General features: G+C 36.8%; 1 non-coding gene across 1 annotated transcript; it reads left to right on the plus strand.

The window, feature by feature from the left end:
- The first annotated feature begins 10,263 nt into the window (after nt 1-10,263).
- Trnar-ucg (transfer RNA arginine (anticodon UCG)) lies at nt 10,264-10,336 on the plus strand. The gene has a single exon. It is a non-coding gene; the product is annotated as a tRNA-Arg (tRNA).
- Nucleotides 10,337-12,943: the final 2,607 nt, after the last annotated feature.

The following is a 12,943-nucleotide window of genomic DNA, read 5'->3' on the forward strand; positions in this document are numbered from 1 at the left end:
ACAAAAATAAAGTATATCTTTATGTGAAAATCATACATGTTTTACCTCATTAGATATTGAGAAACCTATCATGCACATCTTATGAAATTAGTGAAATAGATCCATGAAAGTCACTGTTTTTTTTTTTTTTTTCACTGCGTGAACGCGTCCGGACAATAGAGATTTCCGGATAAAAGGAGGCCGGATAATCGAGGTCGAACTGCAATGTTTATAGACTATACTAAACTTAAAGTTTACAAAATAAAAAGAATATCCTCCATCCTGACAAGTCTCCGAAAGCATCCCAGGAGCATAAAAAACTGTTCATGCTTACGCATACACTGACGATTAAAAGATTTTAGTAGATATTCAGCAAGATACCTACATGTACGTCATCGCATATGTCAGCACGTATGTATGCGTGTAGATTTCCCGTTATGATCTACTAATCAGAGAGTCAACATGGCATAATTTCTAAGGAAAACAAACAAAACACAACAACAGTATCTCCACAAAGTTCTGTTTAAAACATCTATGATTCCCTTAAAGCAGTTGTTAAGAGCAAATAATAATAAGAACATGCAGTGAGTTTATAGGCCAAGCAAGAGAGGGTTGTTGCTGCAAAATTTGTTGTCACTTCGTCATTTTACTCAAATTTGTTCAAGATTTTTTTTCAGCAGCAACAGTAGTGTGTAACACACAAATAGGTACACAATGAAAAGGGATTGGAACATCACCTAGTCTCTCCTGTTCCCTTTTATCTAAAAAGCAAAAGTTCAGTTGTCTTGGGACATCCTTAACATCACTGAGGACACAGACACATCTAGAACGGTCTATCACTGTCTGTTTCGGTGTGTTATTTCTCTTGTAGTTTCAGCCTTATGTCCAGCCATTGTTCAATATGGAGATGCATCATTAGTGAATAGAGGAACTCATCGATAAGAGAGACGTTTAGCGTAACGTCGTTTGCAGAAACAATAGACGTACGTGATCAGACATTGACTGCGCTAAGGGAGGTCTGTGTTCCCCTATCTCTTGTAGTTGTAGGTGCTACGGCGTATGGATTCTCATGGGCCTCTTCGTTGCTCGTCCTCCCTTTCAAATTCATCATCGGGGTTCCTCCATTCCCGGCTTCGACTACAGCAACGCCATACCGTTCCCTGCGAGTGCACATGTAGGCTGCCCAGAAAACAATCAGCGTTATGCATAACGCGCCAACCAGGCACAGGCCGACGATCAGTCCAGTAGTTAGGGGTTCCATGTTGTTTCCACCAGCTGTAACCGGAATCTCTTCCGTGATTACTGGTGAAGTCGTCGGATTGACACCTTCTGTTGCTTGTGACTCGGTTGCATCTGTAGATTCGGTGGCAACAGCAGAAGACATTGCCTCTGAAATATCCATAATGGTCAGCGGCTCTGTAGTGTCTGCAACGATGGTGCCAGTCGTACCAGGTATAGCAGTGTTAGTGGTAACATCTGGAATGGTTGTCGTGTCAGTAGTTGCCTCAGTTGTGCCATCTTCCTCTGTTTGTGAAGTCTCTGTCTCTACAGTAACTAACGTTGTACCCTCCTCCAATGAGGTCGTTAATTCTAATGTCGTGAGAGCTTCAGTTGTAGGAGATTCCGTTGTCGCCGACGCAGTTGTCAAGATCGGGTCTGCGGTCATGATGAGATCAATGGTTGTTGCAGCAACCGAAGTTGGATCGACCGTCGTTATTAGAGATGTCGTCAGTGCCAGAGTAGTTAAGTCAGTTGTCATTGCTTCAGTAGGTGTTGTCGGTTCAAACGTGGTAGGGACCATGGTAGTCAACACAGAAGTTGTGATCGGAGGGGCTGCAATGTGCACATAGAAGAGCACAAAATTAAATGACATTATATTACATCATGACATATGATATCGTATCATATACCACAACATATTAAATCAGCATTTGCATTGTATCATATCATGATAAATCACATCAAATATATGTTTGTAATTGACTCAAGGAGGTACTAGGCTAGTTCGCCTACTTTCTCCTTGATTGAACAATCTTTTCATCAAAAAGCTATAGATACTAGCGCTCTTTCCGATCAACGAGAATTGTAGGCCTATGTACATGCACACGATTGAAGATTGATCGATATTGTTGCGAAATACATTAAATTGCTTCGTCACAACTCAATTCTTTCTCCCGAAATTGGAATGTCACTTGACGCAGCTGTAATTTATGATTGGAACATTGTGACGCGAGGAAAATTATTCATGGACCATCGTTCACACATAGCTATACACCAGCGGAAACAAAAATGGCTCCTTTCAGCAACATGTGATCATTTCAAAGACAATCTTCTTACACGCGATCATTTCAAATACAATCTTTCTTACCTCCATCCCAAACAATTGCAGTCTCTGTTACCTGTTGTCGGAGGTTCGGTGCAGTTGGTTCCATCGTAACCATTGATGCAGATGCAAAGGTATCCATCATCCGTGTTGTAGCACTCTCCATCGTTGAAACAAGGAGATGGGTCGCAGTTATTATTCACTGTAAAGATATAGTCGTATAACAGAATATTCTGTGAGCCTAACGCCGAGGAGACTATTATCGATTATGTCAGTGTACATTCATGCTGTATTGAAAACGTCCTTCACAAAAAAAAATGAAATAATTAGTTTCTTGACAAAACAGGCAATGGGTTTTACTGCAATACATTTAAAGTAGAAAGGTAGATACATATACCAGAAACAGAGGAAGAAATGCGGTGCAAACTGCATTTTCCTTTCTATCTCACCCGTAACCAGATTTTATAGATAGAAACCCGAGTGAACAAGTACTTTGCTATTGTTGTTGTTGTTGTTGTTGTTGTTTTTGTTGTTGTTTTTAGTGATACATTGTCAAAGAGCTGTGTAGTTCATGAAGAAAGGGAACTCACTAAGACTCTGCTCAGGTTAAAAGAGATGTTGGCCTCCTTAAAAGCAAGCATGCGTATCATCGTGTTTAGTTGGTGTCATAATTATTCTTTAAAGCGAGACCAACGGGGAAACAAATAAAGGTTATCAAACATGTAACGTTGCCTAATGAAGCAGCAGCCTAATTCCAAAGCATGAAAACAGAAAGCAGTTACAAATCAGTTAGAACAGATGTCATTAACAAGAAAAGATACTTTGAAAAAAAGGTGAAATCCTACCCTCAGATGTCAACACGAGGTCAGCAATCGACACGGAAGAGAAATCTTCAATGGTTCCAACATCTGCGATGAAAATTATCTGGACAATCGATTTTAAGACAATATAAATAAATTCCAGTCAAATTAACGTAGGGTGTAGTAAAACATCATGTGCAATACAATAATTACATGTAAAGAAACAGACATGCTCCCCGTCGAATAGATCAGTTCCTGATAAGCTTATATTTTGGTCTATTTAATTGAGTTTATAGAAATACATTCTCATCTTCTTTTCTTGGTATATTACTCATTGACAACCTGAGTCAATACATCTTTGAGTGTGTATGTGTGTGAGCGTGTGTGTGTGTTTTAACAACTGTACATCAAAGGTTCACACTTTGTCTTAGACTGAGACAAAGGGATCTTCAGTAAACTAAACTGTTTTAATACTGTACACGTATAGGAGTATGTGTGAGTTCAGCATTTAAAGAGGGATACGCATAATGTGGTTATAACTTGTTTACACAGTGCTAACAGCCTTTACTTTGGTTACTGCTAATCCAGGATATTATTGTAGGGATACTCTTGTGATTTTAACTATAATTGTTATTATTGTTATTACTATTTTTATTATTGTCATTATTATTATTTTTATTATCATTATCAATATTATCATTATCATCATCATTATTACTATCATTATCATTATTGGAGTCGAGAGTAAAGTGACTGTAACATACTCGAGTTACTTCTTAATATGAAAGAGTGATTCTGATTTCAAAGATCCACCTTTCTAGGGGATGGTTGTATATGGTGAGCAGTTTGGCATGCGATTTCAATTTTTGTTCGCATTCAAATCAGAGAATAATCCAACTCCTCTTAAGAACTCTTGCGAAGGTTTGTAGAGTTATCCAAACACTTGTTGCACAAGTGGCTTTGTAAGATTATTTGCTCTTTCCGTTGTTTATAAAGGAATGATCAGCAGCAACCTGTGAGTCGCTGATTAATGTACTTTCGTCTTTACTTGGTAAAAGTTTACGATATACAATATATTTTGTTTTCTTTTTCAAGCCATTGTTTGCTCGAAATCTTAAGTTGTGACCCTTGACCTCCAGCAAGCCGTTTTCATGATGTCTAAGGATACCACTGGTATTACACAGCCATCAAGATTTGTGGGATTTACCTCTGCTGAGTGTTTGCCCGTGTGGCAGCGTGCTTGCACAGGAGAAATCAAATTTGTCGATAAATACAAGATGAGGGTCTTGCTTGAGAACATATTGTTAGACATTGTTTAACATTAGACCAGATTTCAACTTTTTTTGCTGAACCTTGGTAGAGCTTATTATCAAAGTCTTGGTCACTGAAATTTAGTGACACTGCATATCACCATAACATTTCAAAATATTCATGACCTCATCCTTTCGGTTTACTTTTTTTTTTACTGACTTACTTACCACTTTGTTATGATGGCTTAACTCATCCCTATGTTATGTCTCACGTGTGAAATACGCTTCATTTCATTCTAAATTTTACTTTCTGTAAACATCGAACGAAAAGAAAAGAAAAACAAAGGAGAGTTCTATGCCTACGGTCATACATACTTATCTATTATTCTAGACTGCTAATGACTAAGAGGTTACTTTTTTCAAAAGGTCTAATGTCTGTTGCTTATTTTACGATCCTTTGAGAACAACATGTTTTGAAAATCGACATGTTAGTGACAATAAAGAGACACAATGGAAGATCCCACTTACATTGAAAGGATCATTCTCAGAGGACAAGACAAACGTGGCAGTCTCCCATCCACCTGCTGTTGTGTTACCATTGTCTTCCCATCCCCCGCCTCCACCACCCGACGTCCGGACATGAAGGGTGTGGTCGCCAATGATCTGGTAGGTAAACTGGATGCGGTACGTGTTCCCCGGTACGTTGTCTATGCCTGGGCTGGTGAGCGTGGCGAGTGGCGTCGCCGTCGTGTCCATTTGCACCGAGAGGTAATACTCGGGGTCTATAAGCAAGAAAGACGATAAGATGCCAATGTCATATGTTCGGTTTAGGTGTTTTTATTCGTATAGATATTATATGCCATGCCTTCTACTCCTCCTCCTCATCCTCCTCCTCCTCCTCCTATGATACTGCTACAACTACTATTAGTATTTTTTATTCTACTACTTCTGCGACTACTTATACTGCTACTACTACTACTACTACTACTACTACTACTACCACTACTGCTACTACTACTACTACTACTACTACTATTTCTACTACTCTTACTACTACTACTACTACTACTACTACTACCACTACTGCTACTACTACTACTACTACTACGACTATTTCTACTACTCTTACTACTCTTACTACTACTACTACTACTACTACTACTACTACTACTACTACTACGACTACCACTACTCTTATGGTACCACTGCTACTACTACTACTACTACTACTACTGTTGCTACTACTACAACTATTACTGTCACTACTACTTTTACCATTATTATTACTGCTATACTACTACATTACTATACTACTGCTACTACTACTACTACTACTTTGTGTACTACTATTCTACTACTACTACTACTACTACTACTACTACTATACTACTACTACTACTACTACTACTACTACTACTATGTATGAATGCCAATAACAATGATAGCAATGTTTAAATACTTTAACAGATACTTCGAAATATATTTATAACTCTATCAAGAACTACTATCCATTTCTCCAAAATTTAGATTGCTTTACTTTCACTTGGAATCACTGTGACCCTAATAATACATTTAACAACAGTGAGATCATTTAACTTTTTTTCTCCTCAAGATGTCTCTAGGAATTGAAGAAATACTAATAAACTGAAGCTGTACCTATAAACAGACTTTCTTTGTTTGCTCTTCGTATATAGTTAGTTCGTATTTAAAACGTAAAATGTCGCAAAGAATTCATGAGCAAAATAAATTCTGAAATCATGTAATTTATCATAGAACAGAAGAATGAGAGAATAGTGAGATAAAGTAACATTTATATTTTTTAGTAATGTTTCTTAAATCGGTGGTTGGTAGCATTAACTCTTTGTTCTCTTATGATAAACTTCAATTTTGAATGTATATAGGATTTGAAGAGATAATATTTCTTCAAGTCTTACCACATTCCATATTATTACGGAAAGACTGTGAATCTGTTTCATTCCTTCTCTACTTCAATGCCGTCAGACCTCAACTGTTTTGTTCCTTTCCCATTTCTAAGCCCGGGTTAATGCTATTGCTTCTTACTGAGCACAATAAAGGGACGTGATAATATCAGACAAGTCCCGTGTTCTCCTCTCAGTTATGCACATGTACATGTATGCACGATTATGTACAGTATTATATCCATACAACATTATTGTAGCTCGATTGATAACAACACGGACTGATTCATTAGGTGCACACTTTTTCTTCAGCACACGGAAACATCATTTACATAAAATTTCATAATATTTACCTGCACCGGCATCCTCAACTCGTACCCACTGTAGGAGAGACCCACCGCCATCAACGTAGCCGCACAAATCGGTAGAGAAGTCGCAGTCTTGTGCATAGCTGCCTTTAAAATGGAACGAAATCCGGGCAATTGATTGTGTCAATAATTTAGCGGTACTGGAACATGTATCATTGGCATGGAGACACCTGTTTCTTTTTCTTCGTGTTATTGTCCCCGTAGTGTAATCACACCTGATATCAACATGCTGTGAGAGTCATTACAATCGATTCCATGTACTGTAACAGAGGTAATAGTCCCCTATGATGTCCTATGACTCTTGATATAAATTCTGCTCGTTCTCTGAATTGTTTCGGAGTAACCAGTCGTTCCATAAAAACAAAGGCTTGCGAGCTGATGCCTAAAGGCCCTATATTTATTTAAATTTACAGCCTCCAAATGTTACGTTAACTAGATATCTATTCTGGGAGTACAGCTGACGAGGGAAAAGTAAAATAGAGACATACGTCATTATGTGGATATGGATAACTAGGATGAGATATAGCAACAGCGTTTGCTGAGAACAATGATAGCAGGAAGCGTATGATTTGTAAAGGGAGATGCGCAAGGTGCATCCAGAAATTGATTAAACATTGCATATGAACAAATACGAACAAACGCAGTAGAAATATCTACTCAGATTAGTTAACGTTAACATGCAATATACATGATTATAAATTTGGTACGATTTTACATCTTGACTTCACAAATTATATAGGCTTATCGTATCAAAGATAACGAATTCCTTTTAAAAGGGCCTTCTTCAGAATTATAAAAGAGAAGACCATTCTCCTATGAGCTTGCTATAAAATCTGTAATAGATATACCTTCCAGGGCATACACGATCATTAATGAGAACTGTTTTTCGATTGTGTTTTAATTCCGTGGTGCCATGTAATCGCGCAAAATATCTACAAGGTAATAATTCATGTGATTCGATTCAACTGTCATTATCTCCGAGTTATATATTTTTACAATGTTAAAACAGTTTAACAAAACGATCGATACCTCATCACGTAAGTTACTAATTGAGCTCAAAACCTTCCGGGGCTCGTATTAAATACATGCAAGAAATATTCCACAACTCACCTCTGAGGCAGACAAACGCAAGAAGCAAGAAAACTATTTCCTTCATCATTCTGGATGACTGCAGGCTTCGAAAATTGGGATAAATGCTCGTATCGTGAAATCTACTTACAAAAAAATAAATACTTCCTTTTCAATTTATGAGAAAAAGACAGAATGTTTTCAGTCAGCTAAGGAAAAACAGCGATGAGTTGTAGACATATATTACACCATCTGGACGAACGGTTTCAACTCATACGGACCCACATTTGGTATAAACGATGAATGATTTCATGTAAAAACGCAGCACGCACTATGAAAAGGTGCATTGTCGTACGAGCCTGCCTTGCCATTGCCTGACTCAATATTGACTAAAGAGGTATTGGAAATATTGCGCGGTAAGCTCCTTTGTTTGAACACCCCTCTCCGGTTGGCAATCCAATCCATCACTTTTCTCTTTGACCACACCTACCAACATTCTCTTATGAGATGCCTTTATTTCGACAACAGAAAACCTCATTTACCTCGAAGCCCAATACATAGATAAAATATCACACACGCATATGAATGAATAAGTAAATATATATATATATATACATATATATGTATATAAAGATATATATGTATTCATATATCCATATACTGTTATCCAATATATATATATATATATATATATATATATATATATATATACACATAATATATGCATAATTATTCCAAACATAGTATTTGCTCCGCGTATTGGCAGTAGTAGAAATAGTAATAATTATGTCACAATAGAGGAATGCATGAAATGCCAAATTGCCGTTATTTTAATTCAAAATCCGAATTTTCGGGCACCTCCCCCGAAGAGGGAGGCGCCCGAAAACTCATATACGTGTATGTAATTATTGACATATGTATGTGTGTGAGTGTGTATGTGTGTGTGTGTGTTTGTGTTTGTAAAATTTTATAAGTGTATGGGTTTTGGAGTATAAAATGAGGCTTTTCTTTGATAATTAAATGTATATGACGGAAAAAGAATATAATATATTCTTTTTCCATCATATGCATTCAATTATCAAAGAATCATCATTATGAGATGCCTTTCGACAACAGAAAACCTCATTTGCCCCGAAGCCCAATACATAAATAAAATATCATACACGCATATGAATAAATAAATACATATATATACATATATCAAGATAAATACTGTCATATATATATATATTATACATATATATATATATATATATAATATATACATAATTTATATTATAACATAAATGCAAAAACAGATATCTGTTTTTGCATTTGAATTCTTCTTATATTAACGAAACCATAATATTCATAAAGGTAGTCGACTACGGTTTCATCGGTACTTTATTACCATTATAGTCTCACGCAACCCACATGAGGTGTGATCATCAGGCAATTCTAATGAATTGTTCCCAATGTAATTTCATTACATCCAATTAGTAGTGATAGTATTAATAAAACGCCATCGATAAAATACAAAGTATGTATACAGGAAGTTTTGTAGTGTTGTTAATCATTACAATGATACTTGAATTAAACTGAATGATTAAAAAAAAAATTCCTGCACTTGTAATGTGCGCCAGTTCAAAAAAACAAAAACAAAAACCAAAACAAAACAGAGAGAGAGGAAGAGATGAGACTTTTTTCTGTTTCTTGAATTTCCTGTTTATGATTTCGTTTGGCAATATGTAAACAACACAAAAATAATTCTTAAAAACCGGCTGTTAAAGCAAGGAGTACTTTGCTACTACATATATCGTAAGAACTCAAGATCTCATTCACAGCCTTTTGCGTAGTGAAATACTGATCACAGGAGGCGGAGTAGGTGATCGAAGTAGACAAAGCACTAGTAGATGTCCGAGTAAAACAGCTGACCTCTATATAGAGTGTCTCTAATGCATTGACGGAGGTCGCTGAAAGCAGGTGGCCATTGTATAGAGTGAGGCCGGTGGTAGGGTTGACTGCATTATCATTGTGTGATAGAGATCCTGAAACATGAAATCCCTCATTATTGACGTACATCTCTCTTTTCTTTGATAATGTCTGTTTAACAATTACTTGATTTTTTACTGTTTTCTAACTTTTTTTTTAGCTTTTTAACTTTTTTCTATATCAAGCATCAGTTGCTATATAAACTGTGTCTTCTGAATGATTTGATGGAGCTTTCTCAGATCACCTTGTCATTGGGAAAAAATACAAAATGGTATAATCTCCCTCACAAGCAAAGGCAAACACAGCAGTACACTGTATTAGAATGCTCTGCCCTTCTCAACACTTATTCACAGTGCACTAACAGACAAGGGTAAGTTTGTTGTTGCAGTTGTTTCTGCTGTTGTTGTTGTTATTATTATTATTATTATTATTATTGTTGTTGTTGTTGCTGTTGTATTGTGCTTGAATGATATTCACCCAACAGCAACAGTGCTGTCATCAGTAGACACAACTGTCTTCTACAAGGGGAGCCGACTGACAAACTGTTTCGATAATACCTCTCGCAATCACCTTGCAGCAGCAGACGGCCGCGTGGCCTAATGGATAAGGCGTCCGACTTCGGATCGGAAGATTGAGGGTTCGAGTCCCTTCGTGGTCAGTAACATCGTGTGCATTTTGTTTTTCTTTCACTAATGAGTTTTAATGGACGTATTCTTGGATAAACGCGATTCACCAGGTTTTTTTTTTTATATTTTGCAATTTTCGCACTATTGTCGGTGATTGTTCGAATAGCAGAGCTCTATCTTCATTTAAAGGACACACTTTCCTCTCTCGGAGCAGGTGATATATGCTAGAGTAATTACCTGAATATTACATGCAAATTGTTTGATTCCCATTCTTCTGATTACAAAGTTTTCTATTTCATTCATAAATATAGAAGGGAAAAAAACGCTTGATATTACGGTATCAGAATCGCTTAGATAGTGGACGACATTTTCAAATCATTCATTTGTTTCCTCCTAATTCTACTTATAGCATTCAAATCTGATAGCACTCACACAGAGGGTTCTGCAGAGTGTGGGTCATTATAGACGATAGAGGGAGAAAGAGAGAGATGAAAAACAACATTCAAAGCGGATGGCAACAAGACAACTGGCACTTCCTATGTTTTGCAGTGACATCCTTGATGTCCGTGCGCAAGTTATCATCAACTCACGGTAACTGCAATATACATAATATTATATATATATATATATATATATATATATATATATATAAAGAGTTTGTTTGCAAAAACCGATAAGTCCATTTTTGAAGATTTTGAAGTACGATATATATATATATATATATATATATATATATATATATATATATATATATATATATATAAGTATATACATATATACGTACATATTACATATATAAGTATATACATACATACATATATACGTATATATATATAAATATATACATATACACACACATATGCATATGGAGAGAAAGCGGGAGGGAGGAAGGAGAAAGAGAAAGAAATGTGTACAAACTGTGCTCTCGACTGAGTGCAAAGATAGGTGCAAAGTTTGAACAAATTCCTGCGGAAGTTGGTAAAGATACTGGGTATTTGCGGATCAATGCATACTTTAAATTCCATCCCTATACCATCCATGTCATTGACATAGTTTAGGTTAAACACCGTTAAAGATGAAAGAGATCGTAAAAACAAAAGCAAACAACGGGGTGAAAAGGAAAGAAGGATTATGCCGATTCTGATATAGAACGATCACACGTGCTTTCTTCCCAACTCCGCACTATTCAAATTTGGCGTATTTTTAAAGTTCGGTATACAGTCAAACCTGCCTTAGCGGCCACCTGTCTAAAGCAGCCACTGAAAAATCCCCCCGAGAGAAAAGCCTGTTAAAGACCCTGTGTATAGCGGTCACCTGTCTAACGCGACCAGCGGCCACAAATTTTGTTTCCCGCGGTAGATTTTAGCCTGCGGACTATAGCGGACACAGAGCCGATAATTCAGCGTGTTTTTCTGCTTCGTAGCCATGCCAGTCATTCACGGGCAACGTTCACCCATTCAGTCATAACAATGCACTAGTGTTAAGCTTTCTTCACAACGTTACACATGCTACGATGTGCAACAATTTCATATAAACACTTGCATTGTTCAATGCATGACACACACGTGTGCATACGTACACACATGCATTTACATGTAAATGTAGGCAATGCCAACAAAGTTGGATAACCTGTCTACAGCGGCCACCCTTCTTTAACGGCCACTTTTTTTCGTCTCCCTTTGGTGGCCGCTGTAGACAGGTTTGACTGTATTTATGTCTGACCATGCTGAATAATATTGTAATCCTCCATTTATACCTCAGAACGATGTTACTGAAACAAAGTTACTCATATGCATCATAATTATTCCCCTAAGTCAACAGGGTAGGATTGATTATTTTCATGTTATGATTATACACACATAGGAAGTACGGCCTAACTATAACAGGTTCTTGTGTTCAATTTCGTGAGTCGGCTGATGAGAATATGAGTGTGTTCAGTTTTGCAAATTTTGGTCGTGTACCAGCTCTTAATCATTTGAAATTCCAATGTGTTCATGCCTGTTCTCTTTATTGAGTAATATCCACTAGATGTTTGGATACACATTGTTTACTTTGAAATTGCATTAAGGGAATATCACTTTTTTCACCCTTTCTTTGCCAGGGACTTTGGACAATGTGCAGATTGGTATGAAATTTTCTGCGCCTATCCATACTCAAAGCACAGAAAGGGTTAACATGATTAAGTAGATTTCTTATCTGAATGAATTCATGTTACTCTCCCAGGGATACTTATCTCATATTGATATTGACGATGACGTGGGGAGAAATAGGGTGAGAGATCGGAGAGCTATATCACATGGCAGTGTCTCAAATGGAAGCGTATTGGAGCTTTAGACTTGGTGTCACGTGAATTTTGATATACATATTATGAAGAGATTGCTTCGAAAAGGCGCTAAATCCATTGACAAATGATGGATTTAGCGCCTTTTGGAGGCAAGCTCTTCATGTATATTATATATTATGTGTGTGTGTGTGTGTGTGTGTGTGCTGGTGTGTGTGTGTGTGTAATTCGAAAGCCCTTGCTAATGCGAAGTATTAAACAGGGTTTCATTTTTTTTTTGGATCGAATTCTTACTCAAATTATTGACGGAAATATGAAGGTGAATAATTAGTTTCATGGTTGAGAATTCTTCCAATAA

This window comes from Diadema setosum, chromosome 7, assembly GCF_964275005.1.
Source record: "Diadema setosum chromosome 7, eeDiaSeto1, whole genome shotgun sequence".
NCBI classification, from domain to species: domain Eukaryota; kingdom Metazoa; phylum Echinodermata; class Echinoidea; order Diadematoida; family Diadematidae; genus Diadema; species Diadema setosum.